The sequence below is a fragment of the Heloderma suspectum genome, chromosome 9 (genome assembly GCF_057233095.1).
Source record: "Heloderma suspectum isolate Gila_16-S chromosome 9, 16-S_ref, whole genome shotgun sequence".
NCBI classification, from domain to species: Eukaryota; Metazoa; Chordata; class Lepidosauria; order Squamata; family Helodermatidae; genus Heloderma; species Heloderma suspectum.
The window spans coordinates 300,990-316,497 of record NC_139466.1 but is presented as its reverse complement, the minus strand read 5'-3'; the positions used below and the strand labels follow the sequence as shown (position 1 = coordinate 316,497).

General features: G+C 48.5%; 1 long non-coding RNA gene across 3 annotated transcripts; it reads left to right on the top strand.

The window, feature by feature from the left end:
- Positions 1-2,565: 2,565 nt before the first annotated feature.
- On the top strand, positions 2,566-11,963 carry LOC146338274 (uncharacterized). 3 transcript variants are annotated; one of them, XR_014784778.1, is made up of 4 exons: positions 2,566-2,811; positions 3,569-3,669; positions 4,084-4,262; positions 5,218-11,963. It is a non-coding gene; the product is annotated as an uncharacterized LOC146338274 (long non-coding RNA). The 3 variants fall into 3 exon arrangements; XR_014784780.1 differs by lacking the exon at positions 3,569-3,669; XR_014784779.1 differs by lacking the exon at positions 3,569-3,669 and having other exon boundaries at positions 4,084-11,963.
- The last annotated feature ends 3,545 nt before the right edge of the window (positions 11,964-15,508 follow it).

Genomic DNA, 15,508 nt, shown 5'->3' with positions numbered 1-15,508 from the left:
GATGCATATTAGGATGGTCAAGTACACAGCCAGTCCAAGATATTTTGCTGCCTGAGGTGAAGGATAACATGGCACCTGTCACAAAAAGTGACCAGACTGGCAGTTCAGTCTTATTTGATGCTGGCAATGGGCCAGGGCCTTCCACTGCACCTGGAGGCAGCAGACTAGCTTGGGGGTAAAGTGCTGGCCATGTGGCACACACAGCACTGTCCTCCAATATTTCAGAGCCCTCCCCACCTCTGAGCATCTGCTGCAACACTTTGCCTAATGCTAGGACTGGCCCTGGCCAACCCCAACTCCTGTTGACTGAGGCTAAAGATGAACAGAGCTGTTTTGTACCTCTGTCAGCTGCCATTTCCCTTGTCTTTCTTTTTTTTCCATTGCCAGATACCCAAACCTTCAACCAGGATTATGAGAACGGGGACCCATTTCAGCCTCCTCCTGAACACATGGTCACCTCCAATGAGCCACACTTGCCTCTTGAGAGGTGCTGTAAAGCCAGCACAAGGGAGAAAAGATAAATATTAATTTGACTTCTGTCTCATCTCTCAACCCAGAAGTATCCCTAACCTGGCCTTGTAGAATATGGGTTAGCAATCAGGATGTGTTGTGTATCCTGTGGCAAAAAGACAGCTGGATGAAAGTACAAACTCACTTCCACTGGTTTAGGGGATGCCCCTGGAAGCACTACATCATGGCCACCAGCAGTAGGGGCCGGATAGGCCCCCATGGGATCCTACCCTTGGAGTTAGTCTGTGGTAGTCAGTGAGGGAGAAGGTCTGGTGTTTGGCAGGTGGTGTTTTAGAATGACTAGAGGGAAACTGTAGTGGATGTGTTATGCCCGGAGGCTGCCCTGTCATTTCCCCAGAAGGTGATACAAGCAGGCAGTAAAACATTGTACAATTTACCCAAAGAAACTGCCCAAGCAGTCATAAATACAACATAAATAGAAGCTCTGGGAGTCAGAGAAAGACGGCACCCAAGAGCTGGACCTGGCTGTCTGTGTATTTAGCTAGGGTGAAAGTTTAGGGAATTTGGCCTGAGGTAAAAGAAGTCATTAAGAGACTTGTGGGAGCTACAGTGTCTCCTGAGTCCTCCGGAATTGTCACTAAGCAGTCTTTTGAAAACCCCAGAGTAAGTATTAGCATTCCCTCAGGTACAGAATATCCCTTTACTACATTAACTTGTTAACCCACAGGTGGTGGCAGTGCTGGGGAGAGGAAATCTCATCGGGAGCCGGTAAAGTCGATTCTGAGGGGCTGGGGAGTGTAGCCCGGTGGAAAAGAGCGGGAAAGTCAGCTGGAGCTAGTCAGCCTGTGGTAGTCAGTGAGGGAGACGATCTGCTGTTTGGTGGGTGGTGTTTTAGAAGGACTAGGGGAACGCTGAGGAGAAAATGCATAGCTAAGGCCTGAATATTGAACTATTCCTTCTCTGTGGGGCAGCCATACGTGGCTAGTGACGATCAGGTGTAGGGCGGCTGTGTTATACCAGGAGGCTGCCCTAAAACCTTACCAGAAGAAGGTGACACAAGCAGGCAGCACAAAACCCAGATAAATTGTCCCAGTGGTCATAAATACAACATAAATACAAGCTCTGGGAGTCAGAGGAAGACTGTGTGCGGTGCACAGCTAAGGCCTGAACATTAAACTATGAAACTATACCTTCTGTGTGGGGTAACCATGCTTGGCTGGTGACAATATAAATACAAGTGTTGGGAGTCAGAAAAAGATTCTGCCCAGGAGCTGGACCTGGTTGTGGGTGTATTTGGCTAGGGTGAAGGTTTAGGGAATTTGGCCTGAGGTAAAAGAAATCATTAAGAAGCTTGTAGAATCACAGAATCATAGGAGGGTTGGAAGGGGCCTACAAGGCCATCGAGTCCAACCCCCTGCTCAATGCAGGAATCCAAGTCAGAGCATCCCTGACAGATGGCTGTCCAGCTTCATCTAGCAGCTATGGTGTCGCCTGAGTCCTTCAGAATTGTCAGGAAGCAGTCTTGAAACCCGCAAAGTAAATAGTAGCATTCCCTCATGTACAGAATATCCCTTTAATACATTGACTTGTTTAATAGTTCATCTTGCCTCTGGTGTTGGTGCCCGTAAACGACTCACACTGTTTGCGTCCATCTCTGGCCGTTCCACAGGGCACTGGGCTATTATGGCCCTGTGCACGGAGGGGGGATTGCTAGGGGCACCGCTGTGCGGTGCACTCCTTCATTACACGCACGAGGAACATTGGGGCCCCTGCCGTTTTCTGTGGAGCTGCTGCCAGGATTCCACTGTATTCCTATGGCCATTCCGCAGTACGGGAGATTTGTAAGGATAAAAATAACCCCCGAGCTTTCGTAACCCCACACGTGTGCGCCATTTGAACATGGTGCTTATCGATCGTTATGTTAGACCGCAGTCACCTTTCACGTATTACATTGATTTCTTTGTCTGTTTAGCGATGAACCCTAGAAACTGCTCTGTTAGGGTCGCAGCAGTCTCTCCCTACAACCACTCAGCAAGGGGGTATTTCCACCTGGAGCCGCTTTCTCGAAAGACAACTGCGCATGCGCTGCGGGGACTGTGATTCGAAGACGGCCCGAGGCCCCGCTGCTCCGCAGCGTTCTGGAAGGGGGCGGGGGATGGCCGTCAGCGCGAACCGGCGGGCGGGAGCAGGCACAGTCGATTCTGATTGGCTGGGGGTGCAGCTCGGTGAAAGAGCGGGGAAGGGCGGCTGCGTTTGGCGGGCGGCGCTGGAGAAGGAGCGGGAGAAGCCGAGGAGAGCGCGCGTGTCCGAGGCCCGCGGGGACCCGCCGCTGCCTTATGAGTAAGCAACCTGTTTTCACGTGAGGGCTTTGCACGTGGCAGAGCTGCTCCCGCGGTGCAATCTGTGGAAGTCAGCCCTCGGCACAAGACTTCGCCTGCGTTGCAGGGGGCCTCTGGCGGTGCGTGGGCGAGCGTCCGTCCATTCCCCGGCACCGAGTAGGCCAGGCCTCTGGGCGGCGGCTGAATATCGCTGCTTCCGCTGCGGCCATCAGGCCAGCTGGGGGGCCGGTGAGCGAGGTGACCCGGCGTGGCTTCTGGGATTCCAGCTGCCGGGGCCTGAGACGCTGCTCGCCCTCCCCCATTCAGCCCTTGATCCTCTCAGCAGGCTCAGGAACCCCCAGGCCCCCGTTCAAGACAGGCCTCTGCCACAAACCACCCAATACTCGCAACCCGCACTCAGAGTCTCAACAGAGCAGAAGATGAGTTCATGGCTTCCTCCCGTCCGGAGCCCACGACTCCGTTCCCACGCCTCCCATATACCCCATGGGATTTTTTAAAATTGGTACTTCGAGCGCTACAGAGCGGGGGGGGGGGGCGGGGGTAAGGGATGGGGCCGGTAAAGTGCCTGCTTTGCATGGAGAAAATCAGTTTCAGAAGAACCAGCTCCTCCAGATTTTAATTTTTAATGGCTCCATCTAGCGATGCAGAGCACTAAAAGGGTCAAGGCTGGAAGGCTCTGCTCAAAGCAGGAGTCTACTCATGAGGAGGGAGAACCAGCCGTGCAGGAATTGTTAAAGAGTTTTTTCTTTTATTAAAAGTTTCAGTGCTACAGAGCATCAAAAGGGGCAAGGGGCAATGGAACAAAGCATCAAAGAGATCAAGGCTGGACGAACCTACTCGTGAGCAGAAAGACCCAGCTGTGAGTACTAATGAGCCAGACTCAGTTCAGCTGTGGCAACATAGCCAAAGACATAGTTTCTATGAGCTCTCAGTCTTGCCCATACTTGGGCTGGGCGGAGGGTTTCTACGGAGCTCTTCTTCCCTAGGACAGGATACTACATTTTGGACTGGCAGGCGAAAGGGCAGATTGGGCACCTACTCTGTTCTCCCTCTCTCTCCCCTGCCCACCCAGCCCTGGCTGTTCTGAAAATCAGCTGAGCAAAGAAACCCTATTGAAATCCAGCTTTAGTCTGAGGGACATCTGAAAAGTCAGGTCCCTCTCTAGATGTGGAAATGAGTAAGTTTTACACTGTGTTACTTTTGGTGTTTTATTCCTTCTCCTGTGTAACTGTGCATTTTCATGCCTCAGCCCCAGCTTGTCTGTTTGCTCCAGATATGCAAGGCAGCCACTTTGACGATTGTTACCGCATGACATGAAACGTTGAAAGGCTCCTGGACAGGTTTGCTGGTAGCGGTGTTACATGCAAGACCACGTTCCTGCTTTGGCTGGGCTTGCTGAAGACTACGACGACAGTTCCTCGGCTTCCCGGTTGTGGATGGATTGAAGGAAAGGTGAAATGCAGCTTCTATTCTCGGGATGTCTGGAAACTGTGCTGTGACCACAGGCCAGTCTCACCTCCTCTTAATGGGGATGGTTGAGGTTAGTCCTGGGCTTTACACATGCCTTGACAAACAGCCAGTAATAGGAATAGCAGAGCTGGCGTTCACACATGCCAGAACAGCCTCTCCTTGGTTGGGATGACTCATTTTAGACCTGTGTTTAACACATCCCTGGGAAACCCTATTGAAACGCAGCTTCAGTGTGAGGGACATCTGAAAAGTCAGGTCCCTCGATGAGTATGGAAATTAGTGACATTCCAAAAATGAAGGAATAGGCATATCAAATACACAACTATACTTTGAGACACACTTGTCTGGCAGCTGCCCTTCATGGGGCTGGCCTCAGTTAGCCCTGCCTTCACTGAATTCACGGAGTCGTCCTCTTCATGTGCATCACTGTGCTTAGAGCTGGGGGTCACACAAGCCTGTAAGGCCTCCTCTTCATGGGGACATCGCAGCTGCGGTTCAGAGCTGGCGTTCTCAGTTGCCTGGCAAGCCGCCTCTTCATGGGGCTGGCCACAATTCGAACTCTGCCTAAGAGATCCCTGAGAAGCCACCTCTTTATGGGGATACTTCTCCTCACTGCTGCGTTACACACTTGGCTGGCAACTGCCCTTCATGGGGCTGGCCTGGGTTAGCCCCGCCTTCACTGAATTCACGGAACCATCCTCTTCATGGGGGTCGCTGTGCTTTGAGCTGGGGGTCACACAAGCCTGGAAGGCCTCCTCTTCATGGGAACATGGTAGCTTCTTCCTGAAAAAGAATCTGTGGCACCTTAAGGACGAACAGTTTTTTTATTACTAAGGCGTGCGCTCCTCGTGGGCCTAAGCCACTCAGTCAGATAGAGGAATGGATAGGTTCCGGCTGGGAAACTCGGTGACAGGTACAGCAAGCATTCCATTTCCAGGTAAAGAAACGTCTACAATAGCAAGGAAAGCGACCCGCAAGGCGGCACTTGGGCTCTGCACACTGTAATGACTCACCCATTCAGCCGATGCGTTCAAGCCAAGTTCCAAGGTGCGGAACGTCACGACGAATGTCTGCTGTGCGGCCTGACGCTGGATTCTGTCTCCCTGGTTTGTCCGTTGCAAGGCAAGCACTCGGAGTGTAGCAGCCATATCGGGGGTCAGACTAAGTAGCCTCATGCAGTCTCATGCTTCATGTTCTTGCTGAGCTCTTTCTCCCTTGAATATATTGTTGTAAGCTGACGAGACACAAGAATTCCTTATCTTGTCAAAGGTCATACAGTTGTATATCTTGTTCTCTGCTGTTCTCTTCTGTTCTCTCCTTATCATGGCTACCCTATAACCCAGTTCTTGTATTATAAACAATAGTGCTAAGAGAAGAAATGTTGAGGATTGCAACCCCATGCGGGAGGGGGAGGAGGAGCCGTTTCATATGTGTCACAATGTCTATAAAACCAATGTGCTAATGTAAATCGGGGCTTCTGGCTCTTTGGAAATGATTCCAGCCTTAATCCCGCGCGTTAAATAATCTCTTTTTCCTTCACTCCGTGGTCTCTCTGACTCTGGGTTCTGCAACATAAATGGTGCCGTGACTCGGATGTCGCAGGCTCTGAGCCAGACAGGTGGCAGTTGCCTGCTCTTGATCGCCGCACCAGGAGGACGAGCTCGGCGCATGCCTCCCTTTCTTGGCGCCTCCGACCTTTTTGTCGAGTGAATGGGAGAAAGCCTGCACCGGGATCGCCCAAACGGCAGCGAGCGGCAAGAGAACCTTGGGAAGTGGAGGAAGGAACTTGAGCCCTGCCTGTATCGCAGCTGCAATTGAGTTGAAACCCACATTGGAAGCCTTCAGGAGAAAGGCAAGTATATGGGAAAAAGAGGGCCCCTCCTTTAGGGAGAAAGGCCACTGGGCAGAAAAAAAGAGGGCCCCGCCTTATGAAGAAGGTCAGTGTTGGTGGTATACGTATACAAAAGAACCTACTCCTTGCGGGTAGAAGGGGGGCCTGATCACACCCCCGAGCGGGCGCCAGTACCTAGCACGCCAGTACTCAGTAGGAAGCTGAGGAAGCTGGGGAAGCCGTTTTCCACTCTGGTAAAAAGTGGGAAAAGTGGGTGGCAGGGACATATGGATGCAGTGGAGAGAATGATTGTGTGAGTGGCTACTGCGGTTTCTGAAGCATACCGTTGACCGTCCGGGTGCCCAGGCCAGTAGCAAAGTGCGTGGTGTGTAAAATCCTCTTGTGTCGGCCAGTGAGACCCCTTACTCACTGACCAATTCCCATTCCCTAATTGTGTCTGTCTTCAATTTAGGAGGGAGGCTCTGGGTGGTGGGGGAAGCAAACCTTGCACCCCCTTGAGATGTATGTCAAACAAAGAAGGAAAAAGGTTTTTTTTTAAAAAGATTCAGAATAGAAAGAGAAAACAGCAAAAAGCTCAAGGTCGAGCTGAGAGGAAAAAAAGAAAAAGATCTGAGGTTGTTAATTAGAAAAATGTTGCAGGACAGTCTGGCTTTTAACAAAGCGTGGGAGCGTGAGAGTGTAAGGCCGAAGAAGTAGCTGTTAGCCTAGCGCGCCGAGAGAGGGGGGGCAGGAAAATTGCCCACAACGTTCTGAGTTGTACAACATCATCACCTCGCCTAATTGAGATAAAATCCCTAAGAAATGGAAACTGAAAATGAAGACCCAGAAGATGAAGGCAAAATAGAAAATAAAGGTGAAGAATCAGCCCCCAGAGCACAGGCTAGACCCCTCTTCTAGTGAAAAGTGTGCCATAAGACTGTCCCAAAGCAGAATGAAGCGGAAAGACCACGTTGAAGATCTCTGTCAAGGTAACCGTGTTTAGCTTTGAACTGTGTTAAAATTGCATAGAGCCTGTAGCTACTGACCATCAGCTATATGATTTCTGAAGAGTGTAACCATTAAGCTTTTGCCGTGGGATTCCCTGCAATGAAGAAATCTCACTGATTCGAGTGTCCAGTGTTACACTGCCTAAGTGTGTGTGCTAAAGAGACCGAGAAACCAGACAGCATGTTCCTGGCCAAGCCAAAATCACGCTACTGCCATGCTCTTGAAAGCTGCAATAAACTGTGTAAGCTGAGAGACCCAACCTGATTGAGAAGAAAAGAAGATATTGGAGCAACTATCTTAAAAAACAATGAGATCTGTGTAGCTGGTTGGCTGACGCTGTCAGTGATGTTACAACTTTAAATTAAGACTGTTTTCCTGTTTGAGACCCCAGTGAAGAAAGCTGAACCGAGTTATTTGTTGCCCATGCCAAAGCAAGAATTTGGCTGCCCTGTACCTCATCGTGTCCTGTTTTAAGCTTGGGATTTACAAATACAAACAAACTGAGAAGCTTGCCTTTGAACTCCTGCAAATCACCCCACCGCCTCCCCGAAGATTAATGGCTGCTTGAAAAATGCAAGTATAAGGTGATGCCCATCACCCCCCAGCGTCCTGAGTTTCAGCACTCAGTGTTTCAGTGCTTTCGTGTAGCAGGTTAGAAGAAAAAAAAAAAAGACTAAGTTTTTAAAATGTCTGTGAGAGAACCTGACAGAAGTAAAATAAAATTTACAGAGGAGTTGCCCAAGTTAAAGTGTCATGGCTAGAGAGCTGAGCTGTGCCGCTCTGTTTAGACAGAGGCCTTGCTAAAAAGTTAAAGGCCCTTGTCTGTCAGAAGGGGTGTAGGGCCACACTTTCCCTTTTTAAACTGATGCAAAAGTGGAGAGCCTTTGCTGGAAACATCGCATCTTCATTGCCCAGAGCCTTCACTGTTTGCCTCCATCATCATCTGGGCTTTTGAGAGACACTCTGCACATGAACTAAAATTTTAAATTGTCAAAAACTTGCCATGGACAGTGCTGTGAAGCTTTTGATAAACTTGAATTCTCATCGCTGTGGACCATGTGTCTATGTTTGTAGTCAGCTCAGTGTACAGCAGGCTGAGTTTGATCTATAACTTTTAGATTTCCTTCTGCTAGAACTCATGCAGCATAGAGTTGCCGATGCAAAAATGGTGACCTAGAACTCTTTGCGTGTGTGGGTATGCCCGTCCCTTAATTTTAATGGGCCCTGAGCTTTCAGCCAGAAGAGCAGTATGATTGCTGGATCTGCTCCATCATGCCTTACCATGCAAAAAGTGTTTTCTATTCATTGTGTTAAATTGCAGAAAAAGTTTGTTGTGTATATTTTATGATTTCTTAAATATCATAAAATACATGTTATATTTACAGATTAGTGTTAGTTGCAACTCCAAATGATACTAAGTGTGGTTCCCAATGGATGACAAGGAGAAAAGACAAAGTCAAGTAGAGAAAAGACAAAAGCAAGTAAAAAAAAAAAAGAATAGAGAAAGTAGCAGACAGATAGAGAAGGGAGGAAAAAAAAGAAGAAAGAAAAGGCAAGAGGCAAAGAAAAAACATTTGTAGAAAAGAAGCGTGGCCATAGTTGCCCCCAGGGTAAATTAAAAGCAGCTGATTGTGCCTGGAGCTTATTACCTGGGGTAAAGTAGCCACAATAATGTAATAGTTCTTTAAGATAAAGAAAATCTAACTAGAAGGAGAAGAAGAACCTATCCCAAATGTGTGTCATTGGGACTAGTGTAAGGCAGAAAGGTTTAAGTAAGTGAGTTTAACTTGAAAAAGATAAATAAAGAGACAAGGCTGGTGCATGGAGCAGAAAGTTTTATATAAAAAGTTTGAAACATGATCTGCAATACAGGCAGATAAGCAAAGAAAAAGAAAGCAAAAGAAAGAGAAAAAATTTGTCTTCCCATACTAATAAATAAAAGTGTTATCAAGCACTTTGGGAAGTGAAGTTGTTTACAGGAAGCTGTGCCTGAGAACCAAACACTTCTAGCCTATGCTGAAAATGCTTGCTAGGGTTGTGCTGCCTCATGGGTAACATGTATGGTATAAAAACCCATTTAGCCCAATAGCTCGTAGTTCAAAGAAGCTGTCTGATCCAACCATTAAGTACGCCTGTGTGCTGTAAGTTACCCAATAAAGTCTCCTTGTAAATAAATCCCCCCCTCGCTGGAATCCCAAAACACAAGTGGGGCTAGAGCGTCTCACCCAGTATCAAACCCTGCTGTTAAAAGCCATGAAAGCAGGTATGAAGAAGTCAGTTAATATGACCAAAGTGTCTAAAGTGCTGCAAGGTGCCACCGAGGCCCCAGAGCGCACTTGGAGCGTCTTTCAAATGCCTATCGCCAGTATACCTCCCTCAACCCAGAGGCCCAAGAAGACATGGATGAAAGAAGAAAAGAAGAAGACCCGGCAGAGGCAGAAGATTCTTAAAAAAGAACCAGTGTGCCCAGTGTAGACAAGATGGACATTAGTGGCATGAATGCCCAAATAAAATAAATCAAATACACAAAGGAAAAAACCAAAGGGGCCAGAATGGGCGAAAAGGGAGACAGCTTGAGAAGGGCCGTGACATTGACTGTGAGGGGCCGTGACATTGACTTCATAATTGACACTGGAGCAGCATCAAAAGCAAGCAAACGTTAGCCTTAAACAAGAAGTTCAAACACTGAGCAAAGTTCTTCAAGCCCAGCGTTGCTTTGTCTTAAAAAAATAAGCCATTCCCATCACAGAAGCTCATCCTTTCCAACCAAGAGTTAAAGTATAAGTTAAAGAGGGAAAAATAACCCTTTGACTCCCAGATGGAGAGGACTGAAAACTGTCATACTTTCCACCCCCGCAGCTATGAAAGCAGCTAGAATTAAACCCTGGATACATTGGACACGAGTCAAGAGAGAGAGAGGGGGAAAGTAGACTATAAACAGAAATCCTGAAAATCCTTTAAAAATCATTCTGAAAAAGCAGTAAGAAGACTCAGGCTAGACCTTACTGTGGACACACCGGGAAACTGTCCCCCTGCGTACGGTCAGACCTGCAACTGGAGAATTGAAGAAGGGGACTAGATCCTACTGCAGCTTGCCAGGTGAATAGCTACCCAGCGTACGGTCAGATCCCAAAGAAGATCAAACATGCGTGTTGTAGTGTTAGTAGTGTTGCATTGTGTCTCCTTAATAAGGTGCAAAAAGGGGGCCAGCCCCTGAAAAGAAAAGTTTGTCCCAGTGATTTGCTGATAATTACTGGCTTCACCTGGCTAACATCACGAGAGTAAAACATTTTTGTTTGCCAAGAGGTATACCTGCAAACAGGCTTATTAGCTCTTGTCTAATACCTGTCTGTAGACATCCTGGGAAAATTCAAAAAGATACCATGTTAAGAGTTTATGGTGCAAGTTTAACTTATTCCCAAAATGCTAATTGGGGCGTGGTTGCAAAGATCCTACCCCCTACAGAGTTCACTCTACGCACCCCCATCGTTGCTGAAACAAATGCTATGTGTGCACGAATGCTTAATTGTCAAAAATTTTCCAGAAAATATAAAGCTATCCCTGGCCCCCTTCCACTGTAATAAAATTCAAAACATATCTTTTAATAATGCCCACATACTTTTGCCTCATGGATGGTTTTAGACATGTAGTTCCCGCACTTGGTCATTCATTCCTGCCAACTTGTCTGATAACCACCCATGTTGCCTCAGGCGCCAATTAAATTGGTGCCAATTCTTCCCCTGTAGCCCGAGAAAATCCGTCAACGGCAGCCTCGAGCACTCCAACTAACTAAAAATTGTAATAGTCATGTGCAGTTATATTCTGACTCAGAAAAATTGGCCTTAACAATGTCACTGGTTGGGGTTCCAGGTTTAGCCTTGGCTAATAGTCTGGAGATCAACCGGTTAGCTTGCAGCTTAGCCAAAAGCATAAATGCCACCTCACGAGCATTGTCATTGTTAAATAAAAAGCTGCGTGATCTAAAAGGTGCAGTTCTAGAAAATAGAGCTGGTATAGATTACCTCTTCCTTCTTCATCATTTAAGTTGTGAGACACACCAAAAGCTCTGTTGTTTTAACTTAACTGATAATGGCAGTGCTGTAGATAAACAAATCAACAAGCTGCACAATATAGTAGCTTACAAAACAATAAGACAAAACAATTAGCTAAATTAGTTAACCCCTTAGCTTCCAGATCTTAGCTAGCTTGAAAGCATTGTTCATCCTAATTCTACCAGTGTTGTTCATAAAGTTCTGTTATGTCTCTGCGTTCCTTGTCTTATGCGCTGTTTAACCAATCTGTTTTATGTCTCAGCTAGTAAAACTGCTGCCCTCTACGCTGTAATAGCCCAACAAGAGGCTGAGTAATATGTATGTCACAAAAAGCTTTGTATAGTTATCAGAAATGCTATAATTGTAATGAAATTATGCATTTAAGGGGGGAATGTAGCAGCCATATCGGGGGTCAGACTAAGTAGCCTCATGCAGTCTCATGCTTCATGTTCTTGCTGAGCTCTTTCTCCCTTGAATATATTGTTGTAAGCTGACGAGACACAAGAATTCCTTATCTTGTCAAAGGTCATACAGTTGTATATCTTGTTCTCTGCTGTTCTCTTCTGTTCTCTCCTTATCATGGCTACCCTATAACCCAGTTCTTGTATTATAAACAATAGTGCTAAGAGAAGAAATGTTGAGGATTGCAACCCCATGCGGGAGGGGGAGGAGGAGCCGTTTCATATGTGTCACAATGTCTATAAAACCAATGTGCTAATGTAAATCGGGGCTTCTGGCTCTTTGGAAATGATTCCAGCCTTAAGCCCGCGCGTTAAATAAAGAATCTCTTTTTCCTTCACTCCGTGGTCTCTCTGACTCTGGGTTCTGCAACAGGAGGATTGTTCCAGAATGTCCTGAAGCGCTGAAAGGCTCCTCCACAGTTTGCCGGTAGCGGTGTTAGTTGCGAGGCAACAAGGGTTGCCGTGTTGTTGGCCTGTTTAGAGTGGTCCTGTAGGGTTGAGTCTCTGTCAGAGGGACAGGAGGCGGTGCCCTTGTATCGCAGTGCCTGGCTGTAGACAACGGTTCTTGTGGTGTGTCCAGGTGACTAGCTTGAGGCGTGTAGGGATGCATGGTGGTCTGTGGGTTTTGGTACGAGGAGGTAGTTCCGCGTCCATCGTGGAGCTGTATGGCGGCGTCCGGTCGTGTCCCCGGCCGACCTGTGGAGAAGCCTTTCAGCGTTCCAGGTCACTCGGTAACAAACCTCGAAGTGGCTATCTTGCAACAGAGAAACGCCAGAGACGGAACTCAGCACGAAACGTCGGAGTGGACATCAGTCGTTTAAATTTCACACGTTGGAACTTGGCTTGAACAGATCGTCCGAACTGTTGAGTCATTACAGCATGAAGAATCCGGGTCCCATCATGCACTTCGCTGTCCTTAATCTTGTAGACGTCTCTTTAAACGGAAACGGAACGGTTGCTGTGAACCACGTCTCAAGCCTTTGCTCGCTTACACTCCCACATCCAGCTCTATGGGGTGCTTGGAGTTAAACATTTTTAGCTTTTCTCGTGATGTGTCTGCGAGCACTGATGTATGAAGCTGAACTGAACTTCTGAATTAGCTCTAGCCTGCATTAATTGCCTCCAGTACGAAGTGCTGTGTTGCCACGCGTTCCACGTATAAAGCAGCTCTGCTGTAAGTCGCACCAGACCTTCCATCAGTGGTCAGAACCAGGTCTGTGCTGAATTCACAGGGGGGCAAAACAAATTGAACCACCTTCGGCTGATCCCCGAAGGCAGATAAAGACACGCTTTGCACGTAACGACAACCCAGAGTACGGGTCGGGCGTGGTTTGTCACTGAGCCGCGGGTCGTGGTTACGTGGGAGCCCCGCGCTGTGGTTCACCCGAGTTGTTAACCGTGAACAATCCAGAGGTTTGAGGTTCTGCTGCTTGCAGTCCCGCAGAAGTGGTTAAACTGGCAGGATATTGTAAACAATTTGTTTCGTAATAAAACAATATGGAATGATTTAAAGAAAACCTTATACAGACATTCCAAAAATGAAGGAGTAGGCATATGAAATACACAACTATACTTTGAGACATTCCACATTAGGCCGGTGATAAATCTACTTCGTATGAACGAAGAACAGCACTGGATAAAGATGGGATTGATAAGAATGAGCAAAAACAAAATTCAAGGCCTCCGGTGTGCAGTTTCCATAGCCAAAGGTGTGGAGGTGATTGCTAATTCCTTCTTGCATCTGGCACGCCTAACATTTGTAGAAAACGGCAACGTATCATCCCTGTTTGTTTTCCCTCTTACACTAGTCTTACCACATCCGAGGTCTTACGACAAAGACAAATGCTTTCAATTTAGCACCCAGAAACAGGTCAGATTATTTAGGCTAATGGATCTCTTTGTGGAAATGACCCGCAAAACAAGTCCAGAGCAGACCAGTTCGGTAACACAAGGGTAAAACTGGTAGCAACTATACCAGGTACCCCATTTTAGTAGCTACCCTATAGTTCAGAAACAGGCCAACTGGCTTCTTACTGAGGTCCACAGATCCGACTCAGGTCTCACCTCTGAGGGATGGCTGACTTTAGCGCTGCTTTTGACACATGCTAGGGAATCCTGCCCTTCACGGGGGTTGCTGAGCTCATTCCTAGGCTGTCCTGAAAGGGTCAAGGTAGGAAGGGCCTACTCGGATGCAAGACTCTAGTGATGAGGTGGAAGAAGCAGGCCTGCAGGAATTGCTAACGCGTTTTTTCTTTTCAAATCGCTGCTTTCGCTGCTCCGGAGCGTCAAAAGGGTCGAGGTGCCAGGCAGCGTCTGAAGGGTCAAGGTACCACGGCGCCTCAGCTGGGTCCAAGCGAGAAGGGCCTCGTCATGAGCAGGAAGAACCCGCTGTGAGTACTAATGCGCCAGACTCAGTTCCGCTGTGGCTACGTGGCCACAGACATACCTCTGTTCTGCGGAGAGTTTCTACGGTGCTCTCTCCCGCGGCACAGGATGCTACGCTGGCCAGGCCAAAGAGGAGATCAGGCACTCAGTCTGTTCCCCATCTGTCCCCCCAGCCCCGGCCCGGCCTTCCTGAAGAAACTCGTATCAGCAAGAGACCCTGTTGAAATGCAGCTTCAGTTTGAGGGAGATCTGAAAAGTCAGGTCCCTCTATGGATATGGACATTAGTGACTTCTACCCTGTGTACGTTCTGGTGTTTTGTTCCTCCTCCTGTGTAATTGTGCATTTTCACTCCTCAGCCCCAGCGGGCCTGCCTCCTTCACATACGGGCCCAGGACACTGGTTTGGCTGGGCCGGCCAAAGACCACGTGGGCGCTTCCTCTGCTGGTTAGAGCTGCCATCGGGTAAGTCACGGAATCGTCCTCCTGATGGGGATGGCTGTGCTCCGAGCTGGGGTTCTGAGTTGCCTGGCAAGCCGCCTCTTCATGGGGCTGGCCACGATTCGAACTCTGCCTATGAGATCCCTGAGAAGCCACCTCTTTCTGGGGATCCTTCTCCTCACTGCTGCGTTACACCCTTGGCTGGCAACTGCCCTTCATGGGGCTGGCCTGGGTTAGCCCGGCCTTCACTGAATTCACGGAACCATCCTCTTCATGGGGGTCGCTGTGCTTTGAGCTGGGGGTCACACAAGCCTGGAAGGCCTCCTCTTCATGGGAACATGGTAGCTTCTTCCTGAAAAAGAATCTGTGGCACCTTAAGGACGAACAGTTTTTTTATTACTAAGGCGTGCGCTCCTCGTGGGCCTAAGCCACTCAGTCAGATAGAGGAATGGATAGGTTCCGGCTGGGAAACTCGGTGACAGGTACAGCAAGCATTCCATTTCCAGTTAAAGAAACGTCTACAATAGCAAGGAAAGCGACCCGCAAGGCGGCACTTGGGCTCTGCACACCGTAATGACTCACCCATTCAGCCGATGCGTTCAAGCCAAGTTCCAAGGTGCGGAACGTCACGACGAATGTCTGCTGTGCGGCCTCCCGCAGGATTCTGTCTCCCTGGTTTCTCCGTTGCAAGGCAAGCACTGGGAGGATTGTTCCAGAATGTCCTGAAGCGCTGAAAGGCTCCTCCACAGTTTGCCGGTAGCGGTGTTAGTTGCGAGGCAACGAGGGTTGCCGTGTTGTTGGCCTGTTTAGAGTGGTCCTGTAGGGTTGAGTCTCTGTCAGAGGGACAGGAGGCGGTGCACATTTATCACAGGGCCTGGCTGTAGACAACGGCTCGTGTGGTGTGTCCAGGTGGCTAGCTTGAGGCGTGTAGGGATGCATGGCGGTCTGTGGGTTTTGGTACGAGGAGGTAGTTGCGCGTCCATCGTGGAGCTGTATGGCGGCGTCCGGTCGTGTCGCCGGCCGACCTGTGGAGAAGCCTTTCAGCGTTCCAGG